This window comes from Chionomys nivalis, chromosome 21 (assembly GCF_950005125.1).
Source record: "Chionomys nivalis chromosome 21, mChiNiv1.1, whole genome shotgun sequence".
Classification (NCBI taxonomy): domain Eukaryota; kingdom Metazoa; phylum Chordata; class Mammalia; order Rodentia; family Cricetidae; genus Chionomys; species Chionomys nivalis.
In genome coordinates, this window is record NC_080106.1 from 56,648,889 (window position 1) to 56,656,152 (window position 7,264).

General features: G+C 39.8%; 1 pseudogene; it reads right to left on the bottom strand.

The window, feature by feature from the left end:
• Window positions 1-5,818: 5,818 nt before the first annotated feature.
• LOC130863837 (olfactory receptor 10C1-like) lies at window positions 5,819-6,786 on the bottom strand (annotated as a pseudogene).
• Between the last annotated feature and the right edge of the window lie 478 nt (window positions 6,787-7,264).

Here is a 7,264-nt window from a genome sequence, read left to right on the forward strand (position 1 = left end):
AGCAGAATTCAAGTAAATGAGAATTTTGGCCATGGGGGAAAATACAAGAAATAGCAGCATAAATTATTACAAAGCTATTAAATTCTATGTGATTCTTCTACTGGGTTCATCTCACTTTTTAAAAAATTATCTATTCCTTTTGTGTAATACACACTGAAGACACTTTATATTTAAAGTTACATTCAATTTTGAAGATGCCCCCTAGCTGCTCTGACTGACCCTCAGTGCTCCTTGAGACTCTTTCCAGTAAGGATGCTCTCAGATACTAATGAACTGTGCCTTACGGTTGCCTGCTTTTGAAATTAGGGTAATAAGCAGCATATAATTAATATTATTTGTGACAGGTTTCTGTTGTCTAACATTTATGCTTTTCACATATCATTCCACCTATGAAAATAAGATGTACAACAGCAATTATACTTTTGGTTAAATTTAGGGGCACATGATGTGGAAAGAACTTTCTCGTATATATCTTTCAGTGAACAAATGAATAATTTTTATTTTTTGCTAAATCTAAGAATGTAATTTCTTTATTCCATATTTATAAGTATTTTTTTTCTTTTTTATTATTATTTCATTTAAAAGTTCTACCTTCTCGCCTCCTCCCATTTCCCTCCCGCTCCCCCCATTCCCCTTCACCTCCCTCTCCAGTCCAAAGAGCAGTCGGGGTTCCCCGCCCTGTGGGAAGTCCAAGATCCTCCCCACTCCATCCAGGACTAGGAAGGTGAGCATCCAAACAGACTAGGCTCCCACAAAGTCATTACATGCAATAGAATCAAAACCCAGTGCCATTGTCCTTGGCTTCTCAGTCAGCCCTCCTTGTCAGCCACCTCAGAGAGTCCGGTTTGATCACATGTTCCATCATCCAGCTGGCCTTGGTGAGCTCCCATTAGATCAGCCCCACCGTCTCAGTGGGTGGGTGCACCCCTCGCTGTCCTGACTTCCTTGCTCATATTCTCCCTCCTTCTGCTCCTCATTTGGACATTAGGAGCTCAGTCCAGTGTTCCAATGTGGGTCTCTGTCTCTAGCTTTATCCATCGCCAGATGAAGGTTCTATGGTGATATGCAAGATATTCATCAGTATGGCTATAGGATAGGGTCATTTCAGGCACCCTCTCCTCAGCCGCCCAAGGATCTAGCTGGGAACATCTCCATGGACACCTGGGAACATCTCTAGAGTCAAGTCTCTCGCCAACCCTAAAATGACTCCCATAATTAAGATATATATTTCCCTACTCCCATATCCACCCTGCCTTCATCCCAACTGTCCCATTCCCCCAAGTTCTCCCCATTCTCCCCTTCTCACTTTTTTCTCCCCATTTCCCATTACCCCGACCCCACCCCCAAGTTTCCAATTTTTGCCTGGCAATCTTGTCTCCTTCCAATATCAGGAGGATAACTATGTTTTTCTTTGGGTTCACCTTATTTAGCTCCTCTAGGATCTCATATTATAGGCTCAATGTCCTTTATTTATGGCTAGAATCCGCTTATGAGTGAGTACATACCATATTCATCTTTTTGGGTCTGGGTTACCTCACTCAGGATAGTGTTTTCTATTTCCATCCATTTGAATGCAAAATTCAAGATGTCATTGTTTTTTTACTGCTGAGTAGTACTCTAATATGTATATATTCCATACTTTCTTCATTCATTCTTCTATTGAAGGGCATCTAGGCTGTTTCCAGGTTCTGGCTATTACAAATAATGCTGCTATGAACATAGTTGAACAAATGCTTTTGTAGTATGATAGAGCATCTCTTGGGGGAATGTAATTTCTTATCAAAATGTTAGAGCATATTCATTTTTAATAAAGATTACCAACCAGGTTATAAAAGGATTGAAATAATTTATGCTCCAACTGTCATCAATCTTCATCTCCTTTAAAGCCTCTTAGCATGGTCATATCGTATTTTATAAAAATTATTATTTATCCATTTTGTTTTGTATATAAAAAAATTACCATTAAGACAATAATAATTATGCTGAAATAAACATGAATGTGTACATATTTTTCTATGCACCTACATATACATATAAATAACATAATATTTTCTTCAACTCAAATATTCAAATAATGTAACTGTTGATTCAGTTAATGTTTGGTAATGATTAAGCAGGTTAAAAGTTTGTTATTTTGACTAATTGGATATGAAATACATTTAAAATTTTAGAATCCTTTCTGATTTAAGGTGAAGAATTTAGTTCTGCTCAGTAAACTTCACAAGCTTATCATGAGCACATTCTCTCTCCTTAAATCTGACGTGCTAGAAATATCAATTCAAACTAAGCAGCTAAAAACTGTTCACACCTTCCTCCATCACATGTGTGTGTCTGTATGTGTATGTATAGAGCAGGTGTAATGCTCAGCTATGTTCATATCAGCATTATTTGTAATAGCAAAAACCCTTAAACTATAAATTCTCATCAAATGAAGAATGCATAAAGAAAATGTAGTATGTTTACATAATGGAGTACCACACAGCAGAAAAAATAATGACATATTGAAATTATCAGACAAATGGATGGGTCTAGAAAAAGTCATATTGAGTGAGGTAACCCAGACCCAGAAAGACAAATATTATATATACTCAGTCATAATAGCTTTTAGAATTACTTCCAGCTGTCATGGGAGCAATATTATTTCTGTGGGATCCTTTAAAAACTAAAATGAAACTTAAGTTTCAAGATTACTATCTGGTACAATTGCATATAGTCTCTGAGTAGTTGGTAGGGTTTTTCTGAAGTTCTTACTTGAAGATCTGGCCAGAATGTTGTAAGAAAGCACACCATCAAAGCTAGCCAAGCTGGAATTATCTTGAGCATTTTGTTGCTCAAAGCCTTTCCTAGTGTGGTGGTAGCAGCAATGACGGCATCATATGAACCAGGTGGAGTCATTGTTGTGGGGCCCCATCTTCTTCCTGGAGACTTCAGAGATTACTATAGGAAAATTTATTGTTCATTGTAGAAAACTTAAACATTGTTCATATCAAAATGGAAAGTTTGAATTTATATAGATATGTATTCAAAGAAAGGTACCATAGAGAGAAAAATAGGTATGCAGAGAAGTAAAATTTTTGAAAGCAGAGTTTTATTAACCTTTGTCCCTAGATTTTACCTTCATTCAAGGTGACTCTTTTTTTTTTTTTTTTTGATTTTTTCGAGACAGGGTTTCTCCTTAGCTTTTTGGTTCCTGTCCTGGAACTAGACCAGGCTGGCCTTGAACTCATAGAGATCCGCCCGCCTCTGCCTCCCGAGTGCTGGAATTAAATGCATGCACCACCACCGCCCAGCTAAGGTGACTCTTGATATGAGACAGAAACTCTAAATTTTTCTTTTAACAACTCGCTTGAATTTAGAGGAGAGCAACCATCCGGCTCTAAAGCCAGCTTTGATTTTTAAGTGAGTCAGGGCTATCTCTATACTGAGAAGTGAGGAGATATGTATGTTTAAGTACTGAGATTTTTACCCTGTGGAGGATATTGTATCATAAATCAGATTTCTCATTGCTTGGTGATTCTTTCTAGATGGCTATTTTTTTTCTTCTTTAGGCATTTAGATGCTCAGTTTCTCTAGGCTACATAAAGATGTGTGTTTTCTGTTTTCCTGCAAAACCACAAACAGAATGCTGACCCAACTCTTGTTAGGTTTCCTCACAACTTGTAGGATTGTCTCTATTGGGAGACATATTGTCCTTTTATTGATTGTATTTTACACTCAGGTCTAGATTTGGGAAGACTATAATTAGAGATGCTGATGTATAGTCTTGTTTTTGTTGGGTGGATATTTTGTTCCTTGGTTTCCATTGTACTCTCTGATTCTGAGGAAAGTATGGTGGCTTTGTGTTGCCTGGTAAGAAATTCTTATGGTATGATGATAATTGTGACCATTGGGTATTCCAGGTAAAATGTGTTTCTAAGTTTTGGGAACTGACATTCATGAATGTGGATGGGTTAGGAGGGAGGAACAGGGAAGGCCCATGGCCCACAAGAAGGAGGAAAGTTGTATGCACTACCAGGATCTATTCAGTCCTCTAGGAACAGGGGCAGGGAATGAGAAGAGGTCACAACAGATAGTCTGCTACAGATCTGGAGACGAGACAGGTGATTGAATTTGGAGAAGAGGAGGGTGAGTGAAAATCTGAAGCTTACTTATCTTCCTCACTGGCCTACTTGCTTCTCAGTCAGATGTGGCTGGCAGGTTACCAGAGAAAGCCAACAGGAGTTGGGTCTGGAAGAAGTCTTGAGAAGAAGCTTTGTATGATCCACTAGAGATGGGGACAGAGAGAAGGTGGAGGCCTTATCAGGTGATCTGCTATAAAGATGCAGAGAGACTGGGGGTTTGAATTTGCTGGAGAGGAGAAGCCTTGACTATCCACAGTTAGAATACTTTTCCCCTGGCAGAAGTAGCCTGTGGGTTCCTGGAGAATGACTGTTGGTTTTGGCATCTAGGATAAAGCAATGTGTGGGGGAAGAAAGGTCGGAGTTGAATACCTGTGTGTTGCAGTGAAGATGGGAACAAACACAGATGGAGATGAGGCTGATACAAGTCGTCTGTTATAGAGCTGGGGGTGTCAAATGGAGTTGGATTTGAAAGAGAGAAGGGAGAGACTAAGATCTGCAATTGGCCTACCTGTTTCCATAGCCTGCAGGGCCTGCTAATCCCAGGGAATGCCTGCAGATGATACGTACTGGGATATCAGTATGAAGAAATATTGGGTGAAGAAATATTGTAGGAGAAGGTCTACATGGTCTGTTGGGTAGGGTTTCAGAGAGGAGGGGGTTACTACAGTGGGTGTTCTGCTGCAGAGCTGGAGATGAGACTGGAGATGGGACTTGGAAGAATGGAGGGAGAGGTAAAGACATTCAGTTAACCAAGCGGCTTCCCTGGCCTGAATGACCTGCAAGTTCCAAAATATTGACCATTTAGCATTAAAAAAATTTTCATGGAAACACTTGAAAATAAATGTTTTCTTTAATATTTTAAAGCAAATAGTTTCAAATTAACATTTCAGCATATTGTAATATTTACACTGTTTTAGTTAATCACAATTTACAAAAGAATTCAAAGACTTTTAGCATGTGACACTATAAAATAAAGACATGAACTGATATAAGACCATTATATAGTTACTTTAGAATAAAGATTTGTGTGTGATATAACTGGATAGGAAGGAGAAGTGTTGGGGGCAACAAGGACTAGAATTTGCAAAACTTCTGAGATATAGCAATTTAGATTTTCATCCTGAACTAAAACATAATAGAATGCTCTCTATTGTATTGGTCTCTTTAGTTGTATCCCTTAGTATTTGAAATCATTTCAGAATTAGTAATTAGAACATAGCCCTGAATGCAGAGATACTTTCAAAATTACAAAGATACTCAATATAAATTGGAACTGGAGGTTACTCTCCTGCTTGCCAGTTCCCAGATGAACTTGCAGAGGTTTAATATTACTTATAATTGTTTTGCCAATGTCTCAGGCATACTACTGATGAGTTCCCACAATTAAATTAACCAGTTTTTGCTATTCTGTGTATTACCATGTGCCTGGGCCTTACCAGGAATGAAATGGCATCTTTTTCCTTCAGCGTCTCCCAGACTCCACCTTCTTTTTTTCCTCTTTGGATTTCCTGCCTAGCTACATTCTGCCCTGCCATAGGCCAAAACAGCTTTATTCATCAACCAATAAAAGCAATATTCATTCACAACATAAGAATGACATCCCAGATCAATAAGTCAGACAGAAAATGTATCAATGTTTGTTTGTTTACTCTGGTTCTATATGCATGCTTATTAGTGAATAATTCTGTGTGGTTCTGTTACCTATTCCTGCTCAGAACTTTTCTCAGGCCCAAAGTTCTCCTCAGTGCTGCCTTGACTTCCTTGTTCTGTAAACTATAGATGATGGGGTTCAGCATGGATGTCACCGCTGTATAGAAGAGGGCCAAGAGTTTATCCATTCCTGGTGAGTGACTAGCCTTGGGCCTCAAGTAGGTAATAGATCCTGAGCCATAGAAGAGTGTGACTACAAGTAGGTGTGAGGAACAGGTAGAGAAAGCTTTATGGCGTCCCTCAGATGAAGGCGTCATCAGCACTGCAATCAGAATCCTTACATAGGAAGAAATGATCAGTAAAAATGGGCTGGATATGCAGAGGACTGCCACCACAAAGACAGCAGCCTCGTTTTGGGATGTATCCCCACAGGCAAGTGCCAGGAGGGGTGGAAGGTCACAGAAGAAGTGGTCTATCTCACAGGGCCCACAGATGTCCAAAGAAAAAATAAAATTCATCTGTCCCAACCCTACTATGCATCCCATTCCCCATGAAACCATTGCCAAATGGGCACATACCCCACGGCTCATCCAGGTTGCATACTGGAGTGGGGAGCATATGGCCATGCAGCGGTCAAAAGCCATGGCTGCCAGTAGACAGCACTCAGTTATTCCAAAGCATATGAAGAAAAACATCTGTGTGGCACAACCCTCCCGAGAGATCCCTCGGGACTCACTCACAAGACTCTGCAGCATCTTGGGTATGACAGAGCAAGTGTAGCCAATCTCCAGGAGAGACAAGTTGGCCAGGAAAAAGTACATGGGTGTGTGCAGGGCTGGACTGGTAAAGATGGCAAGGGCTATGAGTGCATTGCCTGTCAGTGATACCAAGAACATGAGGAGGATTAGGGTGAACAGGAGGAAGCACTCTCCAGGGACCTCAAGAACTTGGCAAATGCAAAGCGTTTGACAGACAAGCTGTTCTCCGGCCACAGGGAGCAATTGACACTCATCTCCTGGAAAAGAGAAGAGCAAGTCATCAGAAGGATTCTTGCAGGTGGGGGAAATTATTCAATTTAATACTCAAGATCCTCAGTTAAATCAGAGACAGAATCTTTATCTTCAGTCATAAAATTAGTGTTTACAAACAAGTATTTATCGTCACAGAGTTTCATATCTAACCTTTTTCTCTGCTTACCACATCAAGTGATTTTCCAACGTGTACTGAACATTATACTGAGTGACTCAGGACTTAGGACAGGTGCTGTACCCTTGTATTCCCAGCCCTGATGAAGCTGAGGCAGAAAGCTTACCATTGGTTTGAGTTCAGCCTCACTTGTGGAGTAAGATATCAGCCAAATAAAAGAAAAGAAAATCATTACTTGTGACTCAATTCTTTTTCCATGCTTTTCATTGATGAGTTATCAATGTCCCCTTGAAAATCTGCTCTCCCACCAACTCTTATCTATGCTTTCTTATTGCTGTGGATACTCT